This window comes from Barbus barbus (assembly GCF_936440315.1).
Source record: "Barbus barbus genome assembly, chromosome: 16".
Lineage (NCBI taxonomy): Eukaryota > Metazoa > Chordata > Actinopteri > Cypriniformes > Cyprinidae > Barbus > Barbus barbus.
Window position 1 is genome coordinate 19,278,597 of NC_136744.1, and position 19,144 is coordinate 19,297,740.

The following is a 19,144-nucleotide window of genomic DNA, read 5'->3' on the forward strand; positions in this document are numbered from 1 at the left end:
TATTATTTTTACCAAATTGCTGTGACACTAAACAGGATTTAGGATGTTAATCCATGCATCCAACCGTGTGTAATCTTGCATAGCAAATCACTGGCTACCGGAGTGTTTATTCCACACTGTTAAGGGGATAGGGAGGCCTAAAGCTGCTTTACTGGTGAGAGGATTTGGAAATTAAGTTCCAGGTCCCATATGAGCAAAAAGAAGTGATATCATTTATTAGCATCTGCTTCCATCTACCCAGAGCCAACTGGCCAACTGACACACTGCATGCAAAAGGCTCTCCTCCCCAACCTTAAACACCATGAGTCAACCACTGTCAACAAAACTGTCGACAACAGCTGGAAAGCATGACGGTTGTGGCTGTTGTTTTGGCGATACTTTCAAACTTCACAGAAAGTCTGACACAAGGCCATCCCTGTGATGGTACCAGTTCCTGTGCTATCGTAATGCTGGCGGTCTGGTGTGGGTGAGGTCCTGAATCGGAGAACAGGCAAAACAATCAGCGATAGTGTCAGAACCACTGCTTTCCATCACTGGTTTCCTTCAAACATTGAGTAATTAACTCAACATGGAGTTTGATTTTGGTGTCAAGGACTGCCCCATGGTCTGAAACTCAGGTGTGTGCCAGATGCCCTGTTTTTGAGAATAGTATTAGTTCATGAATGGATAGAGTTAAAGCTTCATATCATAGAAGAGTAATATTGGGAAATATTATTACAATTAAAAATAACTGTATTTTTATCTATAATATAGTTGAGTACCAAAACTGCACATCGCATGACACTGAAGACTGGAGTAATGGCTGCTGAAAATTCAGCTTTCCCAACACAGGAATAAATTACATTTTAAAATATATTCAAATAGAAAACTTTTTTTTTTTATTATAATAATATTTCACAATTTTCCTGTGTTTACTGTATGTTTGATCAAACAAATCCATCCTTGGTGAGCATAGGAGACTAAAAAAATTGAAAAAAATATTTTGACCAGTGGTGTCTATACAGTATATAGGGTTGTATAAACCTCGGTCACCTTGCATGCTAAACTATACCACAAAGCAAATAGTGAGCAGATCTCCTCGAATCGCAACTGGACAAGACCGGATAGGCACTCGTAAGTTACGGCATCTTTACGAGAGAGATTTGATCAGCAGTTTTGAAGAATTCAGAACTCTGTGAAAAAGGCTCTATATATCCAGCACTGCAGAGGTCTCTGGGCAAGTGCCAGAGGACACACATGATATTCTGTTTACAGCAGTCTGACCTATTTTGGTTGTGTTTTTAATAGATTTTAGACCAATAGAGCTACACTGGCAGTGTGAAGGAAACCTGGCGAATTTGACATATAGACATTCTGTAGCTCATAGAGAGGAACTAAGCTTTCTACAGACGGAATGGAAAGGGGATAAAAGCCGAACAAACAAACAATGTATTGTTAAATATGAGTGAACAAATAAAAAAAGATGCACTTTTTCTTTAAATAAATTACAGAAAATAAACTATTTGTTGCTCATTTGAAACACATTAGGCTTGGACTAACCACCTGATCAAAAATCCACAAACCCAAGAACCCAAAATGTATTATCCTATTGTTTTAGCTCTGAGAATATTCCTCCCACAATATAAGCAATTGCTCAAAACAAAACACTCATTATTTTCCAAATGCAACAATCTGAGCGGAAATAAGGCAATGGAGAATATGCTCTACTTACAGTCACCACCAGGGAAATGACAAACTAATGGCGTTGTCAGAAACGCCACAGTCTAAACACATCCTGACCAAAGCATGTGTGTTGCAGATTTGTGTTTACACAGTTGTACCCAGTGCATTGCTCTAGAAGTAATGTAACCATTTTATCCCAACCCGAGCTTAATGGACACAGCAGGTTTGTGTAAATCAATCTGGCTGTTTGTCCAATGAAAACAGCTTAAAGACAGGAAAGGGAATCGATAAGAGCAATACTAAATGAATAGCTGATGTTTGATGTCTCTCCCATCCTGCCGCAAGTCAATGTTTACTTCAGAAGCAATATGCATTAGCTTTAAGAGGGTTTTTGAAGAAAGGGTCCTCACCATCCAGCTGTTTGAGGGAGTTCTAAAGTTATTTTTTGGAGCAAAAATAGATGAAAACAGCCATTCGCAATTAAACACATACACACAAAATATTTACTGCCTGTCAACACTCAGTAAGGTGAATCTTGTTCCAAAGACCCCCACATCGTTAATCCTAGCGGCCTTAAATGACAGCGGGGTCACATTGTGAGGACTAAGCAGAACATTTCTGAGCTTTCTGAATGCTTATGACATCGAAGAGATCGAAGTATCCAGTGACTGTAAACACTTCTGGAGAAGAGAGATCAGATCGAGCGTCTCCTCTCACCATCCCTCCAGCTGTGTTCCCTATGGAGACTGAAAGAGGGGGGTGAATCTGGCTGTCCTCGAAGCAGAGCCGATCACCCCGCAACAGGACAAATACCACAGCACGCAGTCATCGATCACAGCTGGAGACGTTCCTCCAATCAGACACTACAGGACTGAAGGGGGAAGGAAATCAGAAGCAGATGGGTTCCACACTGGTATAACATGAGAAACTCTAAAAGTCCCTTTTCAGATCAGCCCTCTGTTTTCAATTAAGACTATATAGATTAACAAAAGGGTGCCAGAGGAGAAAAGTGAGAGATAGGGATTCAGTGTTTGGAGAGAGATAAGACTTAAAGGAGCGGGAAATGTTATGAAGGGTCTGGTCAGGGCAAGTTCAAAAATGAGCCCACTTAAATCCACTTTTTAAAGCAAGTAAATACACATAAACAGACAGAAAATGTACATATGATGTATTTCAGTTGTCGAATGTATTTTAAAAATAATACAAAATCTAAAAGTCACCTGATGACATCTTTCAAAAAATTCTACAAAGAATTTTCTGCATAAAGCCGTTGTCTAATGGCAGCAAAGGCAAAATAGTTTAACATAATATGGAGGTGTTACAGGGTCTTGCCATCTATTTGAGAGAAATGGCAGATCTACAGAGGCCACAAATTTAATAATAATTGACCACATTTAGCTGTTATTTGTGTTATTTGTCTGTGTGCAAGATGGAGGAATTCTTGGAAGGGTGACTATGCAGTTTAAGAGAATTCTTGGAGGTAATTGAAAAAAAAAAAACACTTCTTTGGCCCAGGCTGCTGAAGTTTGGTTTTGCAAGGAAATGCATGTCAACTCTTGGGGCAGAGAATCAACAGGAGACTACAAAAATCCAAACACTTTTTTTTAGTCTTCACTTTTTTTTGGCCTTCACAAATGCAGTACAAAAAAAAATAAAGTTGTGCATAATTTTTGGCTAATCATAAAACCTGCATAGCTGGCCATCCACAAACATTCAAATTCATGCTTATTGGAAATATCCCAAAATCTGTCTGATTTAAGTAAGCATGAACTCATTGAACTCGATAAACACTGTTAATTGCTGAACAGAATATGTTCCTCTATACATGCACACAAACACATGTAGAGAGACCACAAAATATTTGGACACTTAAGCCACACTTAAAACGTAAGTTGTATTAAATTACATTTATTTTAAATATTTTAAACAAAATTAAACTTTAATTAGAAATTAGAAATCATTGCATTATTTGATTGTATTGTTTATTTTAAGTGTGACTTGTGTCCAAATACTTTACATAAATAAGTGTCATCCCAATGCTTAGTACATGTAAACAGACATGAATGTACCAACGCGTGTTGCTGAGCTCTGGGTCATTAGCATCACAATGTGAGAACGGATCAAGTGGAGCTCTGTCTGGCCTGGATGAGGAGATTCAGCCAAGGCCAAGACAGAGCCTGCAGATGGCCTTTCCCAGAGTCCCACACACAAGAATGATAGTGTCGAGCTCATCAGCTGCATGCGTCTGTGTGCAATTTCCGGAGTGCTCCGCAAACGGCCGGACTTGAGCAAGCATTCCAGTCAGGTGCATGCTGGTGCTATTTATTAATCCCCACTAGGGCGGCTAAATGAGGCTAGTGTTTTCTTGGGTCTCTCCGTGTCCTTTTCTTGTGGGTGCAGCTGTCTCTTTTTACGCCCGAAAGGCAAGGACAGCATCGCAGAGACTGACAAGAGGGAACAGGTGTGCTGTTAAATGATAAATCTCTCAGCTCACAATGCCTCAGTGTTAGGAAAAACAATCCAATCATGCACAGTCTCTGACAGAATTTAGGGAGAAATTAGAAAGCAAGAAAAGTTCATGTTGACAGTTATAGCTTTAGTTGACTTGGGGTCAGCCTTGGCGTTTTTTTATTGATGATTGGCGTTGGAGAGTCTAAAGTAGCTGATACTGGATCTGTGTTCATAAAGAGAAAGGGAAGGAAGCTGCTAATCACAAAGAACTAGCCATTAACACCTCCGCACTATAATAGTGTCAAGGGTAACAGTTTGCAATATGGTTCAATTTATAAAAATTAGTTCGTGTATTAGGTGTCAAATAACAATGAACAATATTTTAACCTCATTTATTAACTTTAATATTATTGAATACATTTTTAGCATTTTTAACACGTTTTGTATTACATAAACAATGAATAATAATATTTTAAATAAATAAATAAATCTAGATGTAATAAACACTGTGGAAAAAAAAGTTTCTTTTTTAGTTCATGATATACGTTACAGTTGGCGTGAAATGAAAATTAAATGTTCTAAACACATGACCTTTAATTAATTTTTTTAATTTTTTTTTTAAATGCCATAACTCGCTATGATCTTCCATTGAAATGACAGTCTGCTAAAAACCTGACCCTTTCTTACAATCAACTACAAGCTCACATTTAAATCTGCCTCCTTCTGGTCGAGGCATTGAACCAATTCCTCACCCTGCATATTCTCTTTTTTGATAATCCGTTTCACTCAGATATATAACACAATACTGGAAAAAAAAGATTTGTTGCTACTTTAACAAATTGAACAGTTTTGTAAAGCACTACAGCGTTATATGAAATTCAAACACGTTTTACAAAACAACTAGACGCTAATGCTACTCTCTTAAGCAAATATCCCCGGACCTTACATATTCCTTGAAACAACTATTTTGAGTTGTGAAACCAACACATGTCCAGTGGTCACTAATAATCAGTTTGAAAATTCAGTGCAGATTTTGGCCCTTTCACCCTTTTCTAGGTTATTACAAAGCTAAGTAATGTTTTCCAAGTATTTTAGATAGCGCTGGACTGCTTCCTGGATTTTTGGCGTAGGCCCCTGGAGTTTGGCTGCTCCCTCTGCCAGCATCTGGAATCCATCAGTATAAACAATGGAGGCCCCGGTGCTGGAGCCTCTCGCCCGGCTCCCATGGGACTGCACTCCGCACAGCACAGGAACACTAGTCCCACCAGATACAACGTGCTCAATTACCCCACATCGAAGTTGAGGGGAAGAAAACTTAACTTTCTATTAATCTGTGTTTGGTTTGGCCAGGACGCAGAAGAGATTGATCGCTGATAGATGCCCAAACACACACAGATCAAACTTAGCCATTCCTGAGGGGTACACTCTCTACACCGCTCTGTTTACTCCAATAATAAGCTGCAAATCTTTTGATTAAGATTCCTATTGTTCAGTCCATTGTAAATGAGTCACACACGATGCAATATGCACACAAATATGACACTTCCTCTGCCAAACGTTCAGTGATGGGAATCGCAGCACTCGCTGTCCCTTGACCTCCATTTTCTAGAACTGAAACATATGTTATAGATTACACTAAACAACAGACATTTAGCCAAAGTGAAGAGCAATCTAGCACTTGCTCTAAAATATATGGGTTTACAGAATCCTTTTGGGCAGGGGTGTCAAACATATGGCCCGCAGTCCGAATATACAGCCCGTAGAGAAGATATTCACAAACATTTAATATATCTGTATGATAGATTCATTATACCCTGCTTTTTACAGCAGGATGGATTCATTTGTGTTACAGCAACAGAATTTTTTTTTAAACAAATTGCGGCATTCAGTCAACATCTCTTACTTTTCACTCAAAACTGGATCTGTAAGTGACAGAGCAGGGATTTTTATAAATAGAGATTTTCTCAATCATCACTAAATAATTATAAGACATACTATATACATGCTATATTAGTGGTTGCAGTTTAATTAACATTCCTTAATTATGAATGTTTATATGTAAAGTATACATTATCTAAAGGTCTCTGGTCAAATTCCACATTAAGCCAATATTGATTAATTAATCCTGGATGTGTGAGTATGAATTATGCAAGCACCCTCTATGGGTTCACCAAGGTTTATCAAATAAAAAAAATAAAAAATATCAGCCCGCATAAAATGATGCCTAGTCCAATTTGACCCTTGACCTAAAATGAGCTTGACACCCCTGCGTTAGTGGTATAAAGTATGGTATAAAGTATGGTCCACTCACTTGCTTGAACATGTTGAGATTGCTGGCAGTGGGAGTTGGCATTTCATAGATTCCAGACTAATATAGCTAGACCAAACCCATATTTACTTACTAGTGTGAAAGAAACAGAGGATGCAGAGGTAGGCAACTCTCATACTTGGTCTCTAAATACTAAGCTAAGTGTGAGAGAGTGCCTTTATTCTAATTCGAGCAGTAGAACATAAACCTATTTATCCATACAGATGTATTTTTAAACTCCAGCAAGTTAAGTACCACAGGGTCAGTGAAAGATGTACAGATCTGGCCGGAAATAAATATCACATATGATTATGTACAAAAACGATATATAGATATAGGAGTTTTTAGTTACACAAAGCCATTGCTTGGGCCCTTAATTTGTCCACTAGCAGATGCTCCTTTACAGCAATGATTGCTGAGATAAGCATTCTTATCTTCTACAGTGCTAAATATAAAAGCTTGCCATACACAATCACTGCATTAAAACATTTCACACTGGTGAATTAAAAAAACAACAGTGTTTGATTACTTTCTAAATGTTGTTTATACTGTGTGAACTATATTTTTTTTTTGTAATTTGTTGTTTAATAAAGCATTTAATAAGCCATGAGAGGACATACATTACAGTGATTTTATCTCAGCTAAAGGGTGTTCTCCGCTTAATGTCTTCCCTAAAATTCCTTTAACTGCGATAAAAATCAATGTAACACACAACCTCATGGCTTATCACTTTTATAAAACGGCGGAAACAGATATAAGACAGGACACCAGTATTCAGTTAAATCAAATACAAAAATACTCTATTAATATAGTCCTTAACTGTCAGCTGTTTATGGTTGCCAAGCACCATAACAACCCTGCGTATTAATATAGATGGCATGGCTTTGAATGTAGATCATCCAGTCAGAATTTATAATCGGAACTATCCGCCTTATAATTCACATATATAAATACGGCTTAAATATTCATTACAAATAAGATGTTTTGGTACAATGACTCATTAAGTAGGTGTTTTACCAGACACCCAGAGGTCATTGCGGATCAGTCAGCCTCTGATTATGACACCCACCCAATTAAGTAATAGACTATCCAGGGTTTTTGAAAAGGCTTCATGGGGTAACATCCAAAGCAAAGGCTGTACTTGTGCAACATTTCCAAATAGCTTTCCAGTCACAAAAAGTAACGATAGTATAAACTTCTCCAAAATCTCAAAACAGAGGATTTTATAGCAAAAACAGCAAAGAGCTCAATACTGCAGCCTCCACTGGAGGCTGAATAACATAACACTAAATAAATAATTTATTTGGATCCAGCATTCTTCTTATTTATAGGCAATAAAGTTGCATTCAGTCACACAAATAAATGAACTAGTTATTAACATACCACAGTGTTTGCTATGTTCATCTCTTCCCCAGTTTCAGAAAGAAAACACAGAGGATTTCCAAGAGACCTGACCTGCCAAAATCGCACATAGATGACATGAAGCGATACGTAATATAGCAACACATTAATAATGACAATAATGGGTCAAAAAGCACAATCGAAGGGACATGATACAGGAAATGTGTGCACTACCCACAACATTACTCACATAGACACTTTATTCAAGGTGAGAATGTAGTATTGACTGTCCTGTGTCAAGCTCAAGGAGGTCTATAATCTATCCGTTAGCATTCTCATTCATTTCAATGGCAGATTTTCATCTGGTGCAGGGAACTAGTCAATCTGCCTTTTGTTGTACATGAGTAGTTACCAAATACATTTAAAAAAAAAGTTTCAAGAGCCCTAAACAAGAACTGCAACTAGTACAACACTGACTTTACTAAAATAATTACAAATTTGCTTGCAAATAAAAATATTTAATCCAAATGCACTGCTACTTCCGAAGTACAATCAATCAAGCATTAGAAAGCAGCCGTTATGGCATCTACTTTGTTAACTGAGCCATGCTGATCAAGCTGAAGTGAATGTTTAACAACTATAAATGAGGGTTAAAATAAGAAAATACTATTTCAGGCTCACATAGTCTATTGGCAAAGCTGAAGGCACGAACATATCCACAAACTGGTGTTAGGTAATCATCTCAGCACTCAATTGAAACTGGTGACAGGCAAATAGCTGGCAAACCACTGATATTTTTCAATAGGGCTTATCAAACACAAGCATTTGCCATCATGTGGGTAAACACTCTAAGTGGGCCTGTACTGTAGATCAAAACCTGAATCCAGGACCCAAGGGAGCCTAATCTTGAATTAACACAGAATTTCCGATTTAAATTTAGTCAGAGGAGCAAATGTGGGCTTTAATGAAGGCCTTTTCTCTGCGCACTGTCAGGCAAGACGGCTCGCTGTGCCTGTTAGACAGGCAAGTTTGGCATTCCTCCTCTAATTAGGAGTTCATCACACACAGTCACAGCAGTGTCAGTGAGGCCACTAACCTCTGCTGCTTTCAAACTAGGATGGTGTTTTAATTCAGACATGATTTAACATCCAGGTTCCTTTGTTGTAATGCTCTCCTACTTATAAAAAAGCAATGGACAAATAAGCTTGTATTTACAGTAGGACTACCGTTCAAAAGATTGGAGTCGCTACGATTTTTTGCATCTTATTAAAAGAAGCCTCTCATGCTCACACCAAAAATATAAAATTTTTGTGGAAAAAATATTGCAATTTAAATGGACATTTTCTATTTTAAGATTTGTAAAATGTAATTTATTCCTGTGATGGCAAAGCCACGAGTCCAGTCTTCAGTGTCGCATGATCCTTCAGAAATTATTGTAATATGCTGATTTGGTGCTGATTTTTGTGCTACTTAATATTTTAGTGGATTTTTTTTAAGAATTAAAAATTCATAAGGACGGCATTTATTTGAAATAGTTTTATGTATAAGCCTTTGCTATCACTTTTGATCGGTTTAATGCATCCTTGTTGAATAAAAGTATAACCCTATAGTGAAAAATAAATACACTATAAAGTATTCATGTATTTAAAGACCAATAAAGTATTTGAAATACATTTATTATGTGATAAGTAGTACTATGAATACAATTACATATTTATGTATTTAAAAATACCCTGCAATTGTACTTTTGGTATACTAAACTGGTATACTAAGTCTGCTAAATTGGAACAATTAATCTTGCACTTTAATTGTACAAAAGTATTGCTGAAGTCCAACTAAAGATATACTAAAGTATATTTGCTTGTGCTAAAGTGGAACTATTTCAAGTATACTTCAGGTACAATTTAAATATCATGTATTTAAAGACCAATAGTATTCAATCCTCGTCAACAGTGACATTAAAAATATAAGTAAACATGCTAATTAATAGATTTGAACTATACTTAGTATGAAATAAATGTATTTTAAATATGACTTTTTTACTAAGGAAATTTCTTGAAAAATTCATATTTATCATATTACAATCATATTTACAAGGAATCATCAATCTATACGAAAATCATTTTGCTCTTTTATCTTTTTTTGCATCTAAAATTAATCTGCTGTGGAAATATTTGCATTGTTTTCCCTAAGATTAATAATCCAATTAATTAACACAAAAACAGTCTAGGCCAAAACCATATTTCTGCAATTTCCTGGAACCTGGATAAGATGTAAATAACACATTTCATCTAGAAGACATGAATGCTAGCTGCGCCTACAACTGCATAATTTCTCACATATTGCTGCTTCAAACCGACCTGCTATCGGTAATCGAGAAGAGATCAAGAGAGATGTGAACAGACTGTTCTGAGGGGGCCTGCACACTAAGAGCTGTTTAGTCTCTTCTCAAGGATCATGAGCTTCATTCCAGGTCATTTCTTTCTAGTTTTACAGGAAAAGACATCACAGAGACACGTGTTGTTGGCTGTGTGCTGCAACTGCTGATCTAGCGTTATAAATGATGTGTTTCCTTATCGCAGAGGCTTGTCAGTCAAGAGAGTAATCAAATCATGAGTGACATTTCATGAACCAGAGGTTATGGGAACCACTCATGCTGTCAAGGGTTCTTTTGTTTGATGTTGTAGAGTAGAAAAAAAGACATCTCAACAAAACTTTGCAGTACTTTTCTTGCCAAGATCAGAATCAGAATCAGAATGAGCTTTATTGGCCAAGTATGTTTACACATACGAGGAATTTGTTTTAGTGACAGAAGCTCCACAGTTCAACAGAGAGACAGCAAAAGGACAGGACACAGATAATAAAGAATAATACAAATATCCAAATAGGCAATGTACAAAAACAGCAAAAACACAATATATAATATAGACAATTATGTGTGTACAGGTCTGATATGTGCAAATTTGAAATGAAAAAAAAAATTAGATAAATAAAAAAGTAAGCAAGTGTGGTGAATAAATAATAGAGTTGTGTGTTCTGCATTTTATTGTCAAATGTTCATGAGATGGATTGCCTGAGGGAAGAAACTGTTCCTGTGTCTGGTCATTCTGGTTCTCAGAGCTCTGTATCGCCGACCAGAAGGTAACAGTTCAAAGAGTGAGGGGTCCAGAGTGATTTTACCAGCCCTTTTGCTCACTCTGGATGAGTACAGTTCTTGGAGAGTGGGGAGGGTTGTACCAATGATTCGCTCAGCAGTCCGGACTACTCTCCGTAGTCTTCTGAGGTCAGATTTGGTAGCTGAGCTGAACCAGACAGTTATTGAAGTGCAGAGGACGGATTCAGTGATGGCAGAGTAGAATTGTTTCAGCAGCTCCTGTGGCAGGTTGAACTTTCTCAGCTGGCGAAGAAAGTACAACCTCTCCTGGGCCTTTTTCACAATAGAGTCAATGTGATTGTCCCACTTCAGGACCTGAGATATGGTGGTGCCCAGGAATCTGAATGACTCCACTGCAGTCACAGTGCTGTTCATGATGGTGAGTGGGGGGAGAGCAGGGGGGTTTCTCCTGAAGTCCACGATCATCTCCACAGTTTTGAGCATGTTGAGCTCCAGGTTGTTAAGACTGCATCAGACAGCCAGCTCCTTAACCTCCTGTCACCATCCTGAATGAGGCCGATCAGTGTGGTGTCGTCTGCAAAATTCAGGAGCTTGACAGAGGGGTCTTTAGATGTGCAGTCGTTGGTGTGTAGAGGGAGAAGAGCAGTGGGGAGAGAACGCAGCCCTGAGGAGCTCCAGTGCTGATGGTACGAGTGCTGGATGTGGATTTACCAAGCTTTACTAACTGCTGTCTGTCTGTCAGGATATTGAGATGAAATACTCTCCACACAAAACTAAGGCAGTTTGAGTTGGTCCATCAGAGGAAATGGTGTTGGCCACCCTGCCAGACAAATAATGAAATATCTGATATCAATTTCCCAATACGGATGTTAATGATGCTATACTGTCTCTGAGAACAGTGTCCTGGCAGAATACATTTCAAAAACATCATTCTCAAGCTGAAACCGAATGGCTGTAATACAGGTACAGTAAGCCCTCCATCCCCTAAAACAAACCAAATCATGTTTACTTATCTTAGCAAACTAATATGAATCATATCTGAAATCGCTTTGCCTGGATTACCCTTTAATATCTCTCAAAACATTATTTTAACTATGTTATTAATACAACTGAATCTGGGCTAACAGGTTCAAAATGGTGTTGTACTTGAAAAGAGTATGGGTGGGAGTTTTACTTATGACTGAGCACATTGTGTTCTTCGGTTTCTCAGGAAAAGGTTTTCTCTTGGCCCGATGGGTAGATAAATGTTTTCTATGTATTCGGTTTCACTGGAAAAATGCTAGGGGTTCGCATTAACACTAGCTGGCATTGGCAAAATATCTCACGCGGATAATGCTGACGTTTCTATTAATCGGTTCTGATCGGGTACAAAATCTTCTCTCTCTCGGCACACGTACATTCATCATCTTAATGCAACGTGTGGTACTTGAAAACGGATGACACACGAGATGGGAATTGTGGACTGTATTGGATGGTGGCATAGCAACAGTTTTACACAAACTGAATCTGTTGCTACAGATACGAGACCCTCAACAGCCCAATTCCTGATAGTGATCGCATCTTAAAAAATTTATTTCTCAAAATGTTCACATGCAAAAGATCCTTGTATTTGCAATGGTCAAAAACCCAATTCCCAAGGATCTCTGTGCCAGCCCAGCTAACCCTAGCGACTTGTACAGCTGCAAAATGGGATTAAGTTACCGAAGCAATGAATGACATGAGCAGGTTGATTGGCTTGTGTGTAAAAAGATCGAGGTAATGTATCTAAATGTTTCCATCTTATTTCAGAGCACATGGTTGACATAGCGAAGAGGACATATTGCACCACTGTTTTTTTTGTAAGAGAGACACGTTTTTCTCTTCAGCTGAAACGCACATTTGTTTTTGAGCACTTAGGATGTGGCTGTGCACATGTGAGCTGTTTTACAGTGTGGTTTGTCGCTGTATCATCATGCTATCTGTTTATCTGACTACGCTATGATAACGGCGAGGGATTTATTGTGTAGTAAATATCCATGTAAACGCATGTCGTTCCTCGGATGAGCTGCTCTCAGCCATGTCCAGAGGAGAGGGCTGTCTGTTATGTCTCCAGCCATGGAGATAAGCTCTATCTGTTTACATTTCAGCCTGTTTCACTGTCTTCTCTAAGATAGCCTAGCCAGTTTCTCTCTCCCACACACAAGCACTAAAACTATATATACTACCTCTGGAAAGATGTAAAGTGAGCCCAAAAAGTACAGTATTTGGGCAACTAGAAATACTTGTATTGCATTAAATATTAAACCAAATGGCATATCCAAACAAACGACTCTACAGAACAACCTTATAGATATTTTTGCAATGAATTTTAACCAACTGGTTTCATAGTGATTTTTGGTGGATGTGTGAAGTCAAGTTCACAGGTGTCCTAGCAGAGTAACCATAGATATAGTTTATCACATTTACTATGAGCATGTACCACTAACATTTGACAACATGAAAGTATTTAAATACTTTTTGCCTTAATTTCGAATCTATTGCAAAATGTGCCTTTCTTTTAAATAAATGCCATTTGGTTTGATATTTTGAAATTTATACATGACTAAGAGTCCAAATACCTTTTTGGTGGCCGCTCCAGGACCAGAAACCACACATACCCCTTTTGCACCAAAGCAGTTCCAGGTGCTAGTTCAGAGCCAGTGCTATAGTCAGTTCTTAGTTGGTTTGACTGGCGAGCGCTTTAAGAACCGGTTGCTTTTCCACAGGCTAGAGAGCCAATACAGAGCCAGGGCTTACGTCACTGAATACGTTTCATGTTTCGGTTCACTAGCGCGGCACAACAGGCTTGTTCGAGGTGCATCAGCGACACGCAGATCGATCGATCGGCACACAACACACTAAAGCACCGCGAGAGCGATCCAAAAGCATAAAGAGCCGTCTGCTTTCCAGTCACCCCCGCAGCACCCCGATATGCCGCGCACCGACCGGTCCACGCAGCGCCGATCCATCCCAGACAAGCCTAAACAAACTATCAGCAATGGCGAATGTTGCGTTGCTATTGATGTTCATGGCTTTGCGAACCTACATCGGCATCCAAACAAGGCAAATCAAACGTGTTAGCGTTTAGCTGCTATTTCAAATATGGCGGTCCAAGTTTCTGTTTGTCTTGTTGGTCACGGTAACCCCGCCCCCAGCCCCTGACGCAAGCGGTTCTTCCTTCTAGCCCAGCAATGTTTTGGTGCTACTTACGAACCGCTTTTACTGGTTCGGAGCTGGTGCTTTGGTACCCCTTTTCCACCAAGGCAGTTCCAGTGCTGGTTTCGGAGCCAGAGCCTAGTTTCAAACCGGTTCTTTGTTTTTCGACACCCAAAGCACCAGCTCCGAACCAGGAAAAGCGGTTCGTAAGTAGCACCAAAACATTGCTGGGCTAGAAGGAAGAACTGCTTGCGTCAGGAGCTGGAGGCGGGGTTACCGAGACCAAGAAGACGAACAGAAACTTGGACCGCGATATTTGAAATAGCAGCTAAACGCTAACACGTTTGATTCGTCGTGTTTGGATGCCCATGTAGGTTCGCAAAGCCATGAACATCAATAGTTCATGTTTCTTTCTTGTGTATCTATACTGTAATTATTGTACAGCACTTTGGTTGGCTGGCGGCCGTTAGTAAATGTGCTTTAGAAATAAACGGAACTTGAACTTGAACTTGAATAGCAACGCAACATCCGCCATTGCTGATAGTTTGTTTAGGCTTGTCCGGGTTAAATCGGCGCTGCGCGGATCGTTTGGTGCGAGGCATATCGGGGTGCTGCGGGAGCGACTGGAAAGCAGAAGCAGATGGCTCTTTATGCTTTTGGATCGCTCTCGCGGTGCTTTAGTGTGTTGTGTGCCGATCGATCGATCTGCGTGGCGTTGATGCACCTCGAACAAGCCTGTTGTGCCGCGCTAGTGAACCGAAACATGAAATGTATTCAATGATGTAAGACCTGGCTCTGTATTGGCTCTCTAGCTTGTGGAAAAGCAACCGGTTCTTAAAGCGCTCGCCAGTCAAACCAACTAAGAACCGGCTATAGCACTGGCTCTGAACTAGCACCTGGAACTGCTTTGGTAGAAAAGGGGTATGGGTGTCAAAAAACAAAGAACCGGTTTGAAACTAGGCTCTGGCTCCGAACCAGCACTGGAACTGCCTTGGTGGAAAAGGGGTAACAGATTCAGTGTGTCAGAGAAGGACTGGAGCAGAATGGAAGGAAGATCACAGGTCAGACTGTAAAAACATTCCCATACTGCCCTTCCCCCCTCAGTCATTCTCTCCCTCAAACCCCCACTACTTCCCTGAGCCCTTCCAGCCGCCACAGTGACTCAACACAGGCCTTCCAGCTCGCTACAAGAGCCTCTTTTGTATGTCCTTTGTGACGGGCTCAAGAACCAGTACACCACAGTATGGCTTTAACTCTGTCATTCTTACAACATCAAGAAGTAAATTTTGCATATAAACAAAAATAACAGTCAGACATATTGTTTTACCACATATCTGGAAATAAAAGTTCCGTTTCAGTGTTTATAATGTGGCAAGAAATGGTCAGCCGCTTGAGTGACTGACAAATATGATACCATCATCATTATAATCATCATCATCATCAACAAACCTGGAACTAGATTTGCTGATCCAAAGGTAGCTTGCAATGCTGAAAAATAATATTATTATTGGTTCTGTGTAAATTAAATGCTGCATTAAATGCATGCAACATTTTCCTGTCAGAATAAACTGAGAAAAGAGAATCACTCCGATTTCAAAATGCACATATTACAATAAGATCACCACTGTCATCCTTATGATTACTAATGCCAAACATTTTAATTTAAGTCAATGGGATATTTTAAAACATTAATTTAAATAAATAAACTAATGTTTACAACCCCCCCCCAAAAGGCAGAACATCTATTTTATTTACAGAAATAAATAGTCTGTAAATGTATTACTACAAATGTGTTGATGTAAAGATGAAAGAAGAAGAAGAAAGAGGAAGGAGTAATATTAATAGTGGTGGTCTTGCAACCACTACAATAAAAAAAAAACAGTTGACGTGATGATTATTTGGCTCTTGAGACAGCTTTTGGGTACCTGGCTTGAACGCCTCTCCTCAGTGATTTGTCAGCCTGCAGAATGATATCCTGTCATGTTATAGACTTCCTCCAAAAAACACAAATGACTGTCTTCCCTGGTCCTCCTGAATAACAGATTCTATTGCTAATAGAAAATAAGTCCAACAGGAGATTGGAAGCCTGTTCTGTGATTAAAAACGAAAAAAGATCTGTGGTCCCCGCTTGTGCTGTAGTCAGCATCCCACTGGGTGAACAATACGAGCTGACTTCCTGACCCCTACGTCTGGGGATCCTAAAGACAAACAATGGGACCCTTAATTAACATTGGCTATTCCCCGCACTAGGCCCTTCCTGACGGTCCCGATTCAGACCTGAACACAAAGCTTGCTGTGTTATTCCTCTGACACCATCTTAATGTGCTCGTGTGCCCTCAGTAAGAACGCTGCCAGTTATTCCTCAGATATATTAATTCTGAATAGAAGACTCTCTACATCGGCCCTTTCACATCCTGAGGTCAAAATATGAGCGATGGCATTCAGTTTGGAATCTAGTGACTCGGGTGAGAGGGATGGATCTGTCAGGGTTATCTGTTTATATGATACCAGATGAGCTCATGGTTGTACATTATCTGTTCTTCTAAGCTGGGCAGGATGTGTTTCCATGTTAGATAAGGAAAAACAAATGGTCATTCCGCTAAAGTTATTAGGTTGGTTCAATGCAAACAGTGGAACTTGTAGGTCGTACATAGTCTTATAACAACAAACAACCTCTTGGTAACAATACCAATGACCTTGTACAGCTTTATGGTGGCTTTGTCTATGGTTTAAAAGTCAGTGGCACACAAGAGCGACTTTGAACAATAATAATTTAGAAGGTGACTTCCTGTGACTAACCACTGGAGAAGTGTTTACATCATGTTAAAGTTATAGTTCACCCAAAAATATATTTGTTTCTTCTGTAGTACACAAAAGAAGATATTTTGAAAAATGTTGGTAACTAATTAGTTACAATTTTTATTGTATGGACAAAAAACATAGACATTTCTCAAAATCTCTTCTGTTGTGTTCCATAGAATAAAGAATGTCATTCAGGTTTGCATCTACATGAGTAAATAAAAGACATTATTTTTATTTTTGGGTGAACTATGCCTTTAAGAAATCAGTCTGGTCTCGGTACGAAAAAGCCTAGATAACAAAATACAACCCAGATGAAGTAAAACTTGCAGAAAATCTCCTAATCATAATGAAAAGCCCACAAATCAAAGTTTATCATGTCATTTTTACAAGCAGATTGTATAATATTAGTGTTGACATCCACTTCTTATATTTGTTTTCTTTCATTAACTTTTGTTCTCACAAGACTAGACATGACCACAACCTTTCACTCAGAAATGATTGAAATCTTTATGAAGGATTCTGGACAAATAAAAGTTAATGAAAAGATAATTAAGACGGATTTATTAAATAATTATATTCAATACTCTGGTCCACATCAGTGAAGGGTTGAACGTCTTAGTCTCTTTATCCAAGCAATATATTCTGTCTGCACAAAGCAGGAATCGCTGTCATTATTTTGAGGGTCTTTTTTAAAGACTGAGAATGCCACTGTGCCCTTTAATTTGTCCTCATTAATCTCTTTGAGGAAAGCATGAACACCAGTCACATTTGCGGTCTTCTCATTTCTAAATATGACAACAGATCACAACTCTCACTTGAAGAGATGTTATCATTATCCTCCTCTGATTGTTGACATAGAGGTCTCACGCAAATGGACATCCACAGGCCAGAAAGACAGAAAGAGGGAGGCGCATGTGCTGTTGTATCAGCAAAAGTTAGAGGAAGAGTGCTATTCTCTGTGTAGAGAACACAAAGCAGCTGGCAGGAAACCAGCTTTTCATATTCTTTTAACTTTGATTTCCGTTTTGAGGAAGTATGTTAAGTGTGCTCTCCCTAGTGCTGGCCTTCATCAGCTGACTGTTTCCAAATCCTGACAAGCACTTCTCAAATCACACCATCAGCAAAACTGATGCTTTATTAAGATGTATTTAAATAAAGAGGTACCCAATCACTGCCTATTGCACTTCTTACAAGTGCACTTGCATTTCTAATTTATAAATGTACAGTACTGTTGTATATGTACATTATCATCACAAAATTTGGGACTGATAAAATTTTTTATGTTTTTGAAAGCAGTCTTTAGTGTCACTTGATCCTTCAGAAATCATTCTAACATGATTAGTAGGTAAAAGAAAAAAAAAAAGTATTATAATTATCAATGTTGAAAACAGTCCTGCTTAACCATGATGCATTTATATATATATATATATATATATATATATATATATATATATATATATATATATATATATATATATATATATATATATATATATATATATATATATATATATATTAATAGTCAGTATCAAATTAGATGAATCATATTCAAAAAGACTTTTATTATTGTAAATAATTATGCTATACATAAAAACAACCAAAATACATGTTGTGGACCATGAACGTGAGCACTAAATCTGCATTGCAACATCAGACTGGTTGTTTTCCAGGACAGCAGATTGACAGGCTGTGAGAAACACTGAGCAGCTGGTCTGGACAAACATGAATACAAACAGATTTATGAAGCAACGTCACACTCAGATTCATTTACTAAGTGCAATTTGCCTACAATAACATCAATCTCTGTAGAAAAACTTTGGAGCTGAATTTCTCTGTATCAATGCCAGTAAACTCAGTCAATGGCAGACAACTATGCTAAAAAAAATTTTTCTTTTCAGTAGAACCATACTATATGTGATCCCTGTCAGTATAACTGCACAGTAATGAGATTTTTATCAAATGACACTAAATTCAAACCTAAAACTGTTGAAGTTAATTGTTTCTCAAAATCTAAATACTATGTATATCTAAATACAGTCAATTTAAGTTGGATTTCAAATCTGAAAAGATTTAAAAAGATTGTTTATAAAGACAAATATTTCTGAAGCAGTTTTGCATCATACAGCATTACCAAAAATGTTTGACAGCATGTTTTGGTGCAGAAGAGAATCAACTCTTTCTAGATTTAAACAACTGTCTGATTAATTGTCCAGATAAAGATAATATATAGAGTACAACAAAAGGCACACTTAGTCAAATCCATATCTGACCAAGAATCCTGTGATTTATAT

General features: G+C 38.3%; 1 protein-coding gene across 1 annotated transcript in view; it reads right to left on the reverse strand.

Annotated features, from left to right (window-relative positions):
• The window catches only part of LOC306882790 (zinc finger CCHC domain-containing protein 24), a 35,647-nt gene that overhangs the window by 7,517 nt on the left and 8,986 nt on the right, over positions 1 to 19,144 (reverse strand). The gene's annotated exons all lie outside the window — the stretch shown is intronic.